Raw genomic sequence first — 9,054 nt, 5'->3', positions numbered from 1 at the left:
GTTATGATAGTTTGGTGACTCTGTTAGGGATATTAGAAAGTCAAGCCATTAGTTAGTTATATGTTATCTTAAGCCTTACTTTGATAGTTTTTATTATGTAATTATTTATGATTTTTATTTGGAGTAACCTATTTGTTTGTTTTGTAGAAATTATTTATTCACACCATTTATTTGATTGTTTGGTATGTCCTTTTACACACACCACACTTGCATTTATGCATAAGCTTTATACCCGGGCTTTATTCTTTATTAGGAAGGAGTAAGTACCTACATTCTCGTAAGGTAGTAACCTCCGTGTGAGCTAGCAAGAACTCTCACTCAAATTGAACCCTTTTCGTTTAAGCCTATAATGGTGGATGAGGATTAGGGTGCCTTACTAGTTTATAATGGACGATGATGTAAGGAACAGTTTCAGAGCTTTTAGATTGTCAAGCCTTTGAACCCAACATGTACATGAACCTTAAAGATCCAAACCTAGGCTAGAGCACTACCTTCTCTTTAATTAGAAAAAACCTAAATAAGACACATGATGGGATGGTTATTATTCTTCTAAATTTATGTTATTCCTTGTATATATTTTTGCTTACTAACCTTTTATATTTTTTTATTCTTTGTATATATTATATTATATTAACTAACCCTTTTTTTTTCTCTCTACTTTATTGTGCATGCATGCATAATTAGATTTACATAAGCAGTGATTGCCAGAAAATAATTTTAACAAAAAAAAATCTTAATTACATCCATGGAGATCCTATCAAAGTTCCCTATGTGCTTGAGAATGAAGTCTGAGGAAGCTTAGCTTAAAGAAGGTGATTATTTGCTAGCTAATTATGTAACTACTTTACTTGTCAAAATCTATCTTAATATCAAATGAAATGATCTTAGCGATTTAATTAGTATTTGAAAACAATGGAGTATCACTGCCAAGGAGACTTTTCAAAAGAAGTTTGAGGACATTGCATTACTTTTTTCAGTCCTTGTTGATGATTGGCTTATTAGGGCCATGATTCAGTTTTGGAACCCTTTATATCATTACTTTGTGTTCAATAAGGTTGACATGGTGCCAACTATTGAAGAATATTCAACTTTTCTTTGCTTGGATCTCCCTAATCTTGATAAGGTAGATCGAAAAAACAGAAAGATTGGTTACTGAAAAAAGCTTGCTAAAATGATAGATGTAGATGTCCAAACCATTGATAATTAGGTAAAAAAAAGTGAAAGTGTTGGTATTCCTTGATCCATTGTTCGTGACTTTATATACAAATATTTTGAGGCTGAAAGAGGAATGGATTTGATGGCATTATCCTTTATATGGGATGATGATATTTTTGAAAGTATTTGGTTATATTGATGTTGCAGTGGTGGATTTTTTTTATCAACTTGGTTACCAAATCAACTCTATTCCTATAATTTTGGTTGAGACTATTAGATCTTTAAATCATTTTTGTCGAAATGGAAGATGTGCTCAATTGTTAATCATTTGGATGGATCTTATTTTTGTGCAAGCTCACTAGCCAATATGTGATATAAAGAGCTCTTTGGATGTCTTATGGACCAGTATTATATGGTTGTGAAGAAAAGCTTTAAGTTCCTTTTTAGGTCTTTAGGGTGCAGTGAGTTATTCTCCCATCATGGTGTATAGACAATATGGCTATGAATAGTTTATTTTAGTCACTTCCAGACTTAGCAAAATGGAGTTTTCATATGCTGAAATTGGTACCTTTATCATGATTGGAATTTGCCTCAAAGAGAAGATAGGAGGAGACGTTCAAATGAGGTTACCTTTGAGTAATTTGCATGGCACATTAGGTGAGGTAAAGAAATTAAAATCCCTAAAGAAACAACTCTAAATGGCTTAATGAAATCACCAAATCTTGATCCCCTATTGGTAGGGGAAACCATTAAAAAAAAGCTCCAATTGAAAAAAATGAATTAAAGCTTGAAAATAAAAAGCTAAAAAAAGAGTTAGAGGGAAGAATGGATAAAAAGATTCAAACACTCAAATAAGAAAGAGATGAATGAAAGAATTTTTTTTTCTAATCTCAACATCACACAGTCATCCACTAATCGTGAGTTAGCTTAACTTTTGAAAGAAAATAGACAATTGCAAGCAAAGATGCAAGAAAAAGATAAAGCACTCAACGAAGCACAAAAGCACATTCAAATGCTCAATGAGGTAGTGGATGAAATTGAAACACAAATGGGTGTTGTGAATGAAGAATGTGAACAAGCCAAGGAAGCATATATGAGAAAGCATAACCAATTAGAATGCCTACTTTACCAAATCACTATGTCTACCTAAAAAGATAAGGACATGGTAAAAAAAGTTGAAGAATGGAAAACAAAGGCACCACAGTTGGAACACATGGTCAAGAGTTGCTAAATTTCCTTGATGAAGTGCAAGGTCAATATCAACAAATTAATGATTTCTTTCCACAATAAATTTTGGACTTTTCATAGATGTAATATTATATTTGGTTAGAAATAACTTTCAATTCAATAAATATTTTTTTTGTTAACAATTTTTATTGGTAAATCCTTCTTATTGCATTCATACATAAACATCTCTACAAAGTGCGTGATAATAAGTCATCCTAATTTTTAAAAATTGTAAAAAATCAAGGTTCAAGGATAGCTCAATCTTTAAATAATTTGAGGTGCTACAACACTAGATATCAATAAAGGATTATGGAAGAAGAAAACACTTTTTACCTCTAAAAGCTTGAAAAAGCACAAGAAGAATTGAAGGGGTAGTTGAAAACTATTATTGAATTGCTAAAGAACATTAACAAGAGAAAGTGGGGAAAAAGGTGGTGATACAAAGTCAGATCAATCCATTATATCCCCTTAGTTTTGGCACCTGATTACATGTCTCTATAAAGCATGCAAAAAAAAAATATATTAAAAGTTTCAAAAAATATGCCTAAAGATAAAGGGATATTACTGTCCAAATTCAACTACTGCTTACTGAAAAAGATACCATAATCTTGTTTTTCAATACTCTTAAGGTCCTTGCTTTGAAAAGATGATTGAAAATGCCATTGAAAAATTTAATGATATGATAATTTTTAGAGAGATAATTGAAAATGCCATCAAGAATGGAAAGTTTGAAGGTGGTGATGGAAAGAAAAGAGCTATGCTAAAAAAAGAAAAAAGGAAATGCTCAAGTTGTAATTCATGGGAGGCAATAGGTTAGACGCTTTACTCTATATTATCCTTACTTGATGTATCAATCTTACTACCCAACCATCAACAATGCCTCCATAAGTCCTTATGCTTATCAACCAGTCATATAGTTACCAAACTCTCGATCAATTGCTCAACCTAAGAATCAGGTGAAAAAAGAAAGAACTTTTATAGATCTAATTCCTATAATATACACTGAGCTACTCCTTCATCTCATTGAGAACTATTTGGTCACACCAATTTATTCAGAACCTATGAAGCCTTCTTACCTTAAGAGGTATAATGTTAATGCTACTTGTGACTATTATCTTGGGATTACTGGCCATTCTACAGAAAATTGTATAGTATTAAAGTATAAAGTGCAAAATTTGGCCAAAAATTGATTGATGAATTTTGATCAATAAGCAGGGACATGTGTCATAAAAAAACCTTTGCTTAACCACACTGAGGCATAATTTTGAAGGAGTTTTAATAAATGTCTATCATCTTAAGAACTTTAAGAAAGAATGCAAGTTTGGAACATTTGATTCTTTTATGTTAGTCTTTAATTTATCTTTTCTCATTTCAATAAAGTGACAGATGCATTTTTATTACATTTTCTCATTTGTTCCATTATTTTTATATACATGTCTTTTATATTTCATCCACTTCCATGTTCTAAATAATGAATGTTGAAACAATCATGACAATAATTTAGCATTAAATTTTGAAAGCATTATTCGTATTGATGAAATTGATAAGTTGAGACTCTTAATCTGTTGGGATCATTGAAGTAAACAAGGATAGGTTTCATGAAATGAAACTAACATAATTTCAATCATTCATAGATGGAAGTGATGTAATGTGTGGTTCTTTGTGATGGTTTGTTCACAAGTTTGCTCTTAATCAATAAATATTCTTCATTGAGAGTATTCATATTTGAAATGAGAAATGACCATATTTCTTCTACCATTTACACATTAAGTAAAGTTATCCATTTGTTATCCATTTAAACCTCTTAAAATTTCTTTGAAAAAACCCCTAACCAAGGATCACCCTTCACACTAAGGGGTAAAATTTGAAAAGGTTTGATCACAAAGAGAAAAAAAAAGAAAAAAGAAAAAGAAGGTCCATAATGAGTTCAGGGGCAAAAAAAAAAAAAAAACCTCTTTCATGCTTAGATCTTTCTTAAAAAAGGATGAAAAATGCAAATAAAAAAATGAGAAAAGAAATAAAAAAGAAAAGGAGAGAATTGATGAAGAATGAGGCAAGAAACCAAGCTGCTCTATATGATAATAAATGATCCTTTGGTTTATAACCCTTTGAATTAATTTTGGGCCTACTTTATCCATTTTTTTATAACCTTCTCATCCTAGCCTACGTTACGTGCCTTAAAAGTTCATTTTGATTGAATGTGAATGCCCAAAGTAGAGAATTATGAATTGAACTAAGATAAACTTATAATAAGAATGTTGAGAATTTTGATCGAAATGTCATTGATGGATTAAGGAAAAAAGGAAGGAAATGATGTAAAAAAAAAGAAGAAAAATGAAAACTTAGACTGAAAATCCGAAAGGGTGGTTTAAGTAACAAAAAAAAAAACTTGAAAAAATAGCTTGGATGAAGATCCCTAAGAAATAGGGATAATGTTTAAATTGATGAAAGATTAAGAATATCAATGGAATGAGCCTTTGAAAAAGAATTCAAAATTGATTTGTCTAGAATTATTTAAATATTCATTATCTCAGTTGTTGTGTACCTTTCCCAGCATTTATCTTGATGATTCATCTTGAAATGATTTTTGTACCTATTCATTATTTACCAAACTTCTTCTTATAATGAATACCCGTTCTTTGATATTTCTTGTTCTTCACCATTTATTTCTTCCCATGATGAATTAAAGAAATGTGATGGATTACATTTGGCATTGAATTGAAATGATCATGAATGAATAAATGATTATTATAACAGATCCTTGCATTATTTTAAAGTGGCTAGGGGATATTGAAAATGAAATGTGAAAGAGGAAAGAAGTTTCTTGTGGCTTACAAATGAAAAGAAACATTCCAAATGTTGAATTCAAATGATGAAGCTAATGAAGAAAAAAATTGGATTATAAATCAGTTGATACATTTACTGGCCAATTCCAAAGAAGTTGAAGAAAAACATAATGAGAAGCTGAAAAGAAAACATGAAGAAGAGTCTTAAGATCCCATTGAAAGAAGGAAACTTTAGATTTGGATGATATAATGGACGAGATTACTTGATGATACATGATAGCTCATATTGAAAATCACCAGTGTTGATGAGTTCAAAAGAGTGAGAAGATAAATCAAGCATTTTGAGAACCCTATGATTTACCACAATTGAAAATATAAATGAATTGCATAGCAGACATTGAATTCACCACATGCATTACATGCATACATTATATTGAGAATGTTGCACTCATTCGTGGCATTCATCATGCATATTTGAAATAAGAAAAAAAAAGTCTAAAGTTTGAAATTGGGTAGGAATTTTGCATTCATACGTTGTATTCACTGCATTCTTTATATGTTGCATATATCCATCATATTTATTGCACTTATGCACTTCATGTTTGGAAAAGAAAGATCAAAGTTTAAGTTGTGAAATTAGGATGGAGTTTTGAAAAATCTTTGGCTCATGTATTTATTGTATGCATACATTGCGTTCATCATATTCATCCCATGCATCATGCATGTTTAAAAAGAAGAAAAATTAAAGTTTAAATCTTGAAATTGAATTTGAAAATTGTAGTGAATCTTTTCATTCATTGCATGCATTCAATTGCATATTTTGAAAAGTAGAAAAGAAAAACTAGGTGAGGAAATAATTTTGAGAAAAAGCAATAAAAGGCAATCAATGATGATTCAGATGAGATATAGAAACTAAATTTAAGGTAAGATTTTTTAAAGTTTCAATGCCTTTATTAGGGAGGAGCTTTTTCAAAGGTAAATCTCATTTTATTTTTCAAAAGTTTCAAAGCCTCAGTTATGGGAGAGCATTTCTTTTTGTCAAAGTTTTAAAGCTTTAGTTGTGGGGGAGTATTTTATTTTCAAAAGTTTCAAAGCCTCAGTTGTGATGGAATATTTTATTTTTCAAAAGTTTCAAAGCCTTAATTGTGGGGGAGCATTTTATTTTCAAAAGTTTCAAAGCCTTAGTGGTGGGGAAGCATTTTTTTTTTTTAAGTTCCAAAGCCTCAGTTGTGGGGGAGTATTTTATTTTTAAAAGTTTTAAAGCCTTAGTTGTGGGGGAGAATTTTACTTTTCCAAAATTCCAAAGCCTCAATTATGGGGGAGCATTTTACTTTTTCAAATTTCCAAATACTTAGTTATGGGGGAGCATTTTGTTTTTCAAAAGTTTCAAAGTCTCAGTTGTGGGGCAGCATTTTATTTTCCAAAAGTTTTAAAGCTTCAGTTGTGGGGGGAGCATTTTATATTTTAATGTTTCAAAGCCTCAATTGTAAGAGAGCGTTTTATTTTTCAAAATTTTCAAAGCCTCAGTTGTGGGGAAGCATTTTAGTTTTCCAAAGTTTCAAAGCCTTAATTGTGGGGGAGCATTTTATTTTCCAAAAATTTTAATGCCTCTACCATGGAAAAGCCTTTGCAATTTTTTTTTTCTGACTTTTCTTGACCCGAACAAAATGGATGTTTTTTCTATTTTTGTACAATTCCTGTTTTATAGAAAATGCACAAAGAGGGGCAATGTAGACACCCTCTTTTGTTCGAGAATTTTTCAAAATTCATTGGACTTTGAATTTTAATTTTGATTGTGCAATTGGGCCTTAATTGGAAAAGTAAATTTTGGGCCTAAAGATTAAGCCCTCAATTTTATTGGTATTTAAAATTTTTTAGTTTAATTTTTGGTTTAATTTTTTTTAGTCAAAAAAGTCAAAGTCAATTGGTAAAAAAATAAAAAAAAAGGTAAAAATAAAAAAGAAAAGATGTGGGATTTTGCATGAAAAATTTTGGATTCAATTTAACTATTGGATTCGATATTTGATTTTAACTTAAATGTTGAATAATTTTGGAAAGACTTGGGGCTTAATCCATTGAAAAAAAGAAGATTACACAAAGAATAAAATTTGGAGAAAAATCTTAAATTCGGTTGAATTAATTTCTTCCAAAGCAAAAGGGATTCAATCCTTATATAAGATCTTGAATCTAAGATCAAAAGGGGGGGGGTCTCACAGCAATGCACTTTATGTTCAAACAGAAGTCATTGAAAAGAGAAAAAATTTGGGCAAAGTTTTTAATCAACAAGGAAGAAGCAATCAAGCAAAAAAATTTACAAGATCTAGTTGGTGTTTTTCGAAGAAAGCCTAAGATGTACAATAGGAAGCATAAGTTTTTGAAAGGTGCAAAATCATAAGAACCTATGATCCATTGAGGTAATGTTAGCTTTCTTTTTTTTTGTGATTTTTACATAGCTTTTATAATATTTAATTGCTTACTCTTATTTTATATTTATTGTATAGTATTTATTTTTGCATGAATTTTCATGACTAATATTATATTTGCATGATAATTTATTTGCATGATTAATATATTTATTTGTGTGATTGATTAATATATTTGCATGATTATTAATATATTTATTTATATGATTATATTTAGTCTGATTAATATATTTAATGTTTTGATTATTAATATATTTATTTGCATGATTAAATATTTAATTGCATGTTTATTTGCATAATTATATATTTAATTACATATTTATTTGCATGATTTATATATTATTATTTGCTTGATTTTATATTTAATTGCATGTTTATTTGCATGATTATATATTTAATTGCATATTTAATTACATGATTTATATATTATTATTTGCATCATTATATATTAATTGCATGATTATTAATATATTTGCTTGTATGATTATTAATTTATTTATTTGCGTGACTGCATGATTATTAATATATTTATTCACATAATATGATATTATATTGTTGCATGATTAGTATTTTATTTGCATGATATCTAATTTCATGTTTTTATATTTATTGTGTGCATAACTACATGATTATATTTTTGCATGAATGGCTATTAATATATTTGCATGATATTATATATTTATATAATTATTATTATTGCATTATAATTAATATATTTGCATGAAATTCTTGCATGAATATTTTAGTATGATCTAAGCATGATATTAGGACATGATATTTGGTATGATTTATAATATATTTGCATGATTTATTGCATGGTATGATTTTTAATATTTATTGCATGATTGCATAATTTGATTTTGATAAAATTTTTTTGTATCACTATGTTGTGTAAATAAATAAAAGGATTGGAAATGATTTTAATTTGTATGATAAAACCATCTTTGATTAAGGCTTCGGCAAGATAACACATAATTAACTTGGTACCAATTTTGAGCATAAAAGAGTACTAATACCTTTTTTGCATGTAATTGACTTCCCAACCTTAGTTCTATTGATGTAAACTATAACCTATTCTTTTTAAGAACCCTCAGTTCAGACTTAGGGCAACCTCAAAAAGGATAAATTCACATAAGTGACCAATCACATATAGATAAAAGAGATTGGTGGCAACTCCATAGTTTTTGTATCTAATGGGTAGGTTCTCCCAACCTAGACATTATGACACTACCCAACCACCATACCACTATCAACTATCCTAACAGCCACCATACAAACAAAATTTAATCCATAACCATCAAGTTTCACTTTAATAATGTCAAATCAACTAGCCAGTTCAAGCTAAAGGAACCCATAAAGCAACTACAATTGAGAAAAACCTCAGTTTGGTCCTATCCCTATGTTGTACATTAATTTGTATCCATAGTTGATGGGAGGTCATCTCATTGCTCCCAAGTTTGTAG

The sequence above is a fragment of the Durio zibethinus genome, chromosome 22 (assembly GCF_047325235.1).
Source record: "Durio zibethinus cultivar Kanyao isolate XHJ-2024 chromosome 22, ASM4732523v1, whole genome shotgun sequence".
In the NCBI taxonomy this organism is placed as follows: domain Eukaryota; kingdom Viridiplantae; phylum Streptophyta; class Magnoliopsida; order Malvales; family Malvaceae; genus Durio; species Durio zibethinus.
Note: the sequence above shows the minus strand (reverse complement) of the source record.